This window comes from Myotis davidii, unplaced genomic scaffold, assembly GCF_000327345.1.
Source record: "Myotis davidii unplaced genomic scaffold, ASM32734v1 scaffold900, whole genome shotgun sequence".
NCBI lineage: Eukaryota > Metazoa > Chordata > Mammalia > Chiroptera > Vespertilionidae > Myotis > Myotis davidii.
The window spans coordinates 357,559-358,166 of NW_006295185.1; positions in this window are offsets into that span (position 1 = coordinate 357,559).

The window sequence follows — 608 nt, forward strand, 5'->3', positions numbered from 1 at the left end:
GGCATGTGCCCAGTACATGAATCAAAACCAGGACCCTTCAATCCACAGGCTGACTCTCTATACACTGAGCCAAACTGGCTAGGGCTGATGTTATATTTTAATTCAATGATCATTGGCATGCCATGAATGAAAAAGCTTGATTATTATTAAACTAAATTTCTGTATTATATTGTTCCCTTTATCAAGTAGACAGAGCTATTATAGAAAATCCACTGGTATGAACAATAAAATGGTTTAAAATCATTAAAAATGACACATGCAAAGACTGCATTATAGCATAATTTTTTTTTCTGTTGTAATATCAAGTGGTTGATAGATTTTATTCCTGTCTCCATTGTTTGAGTGCCTACTTTGTTAGTTGTGTGTTATAGAAAGATGCCTGGGAGCCTCAACCTTCTGATGAGGAAAAGAAAGTATAAAATAAAACATGGGCTATAATATATAAGAGTAATTTCACCAGTCAGTTCCCCATAGGAGCCACCATGACTCAGAATTTTGGCAGATGGCTATTTCTTCCATTGATTGTTATGGGATGGGTGAAAAGTTGGCTCTCCATTACTCTTGAAAACAGATATGAATCCCTCAGGTCAGATTATATGCTTCCTCTT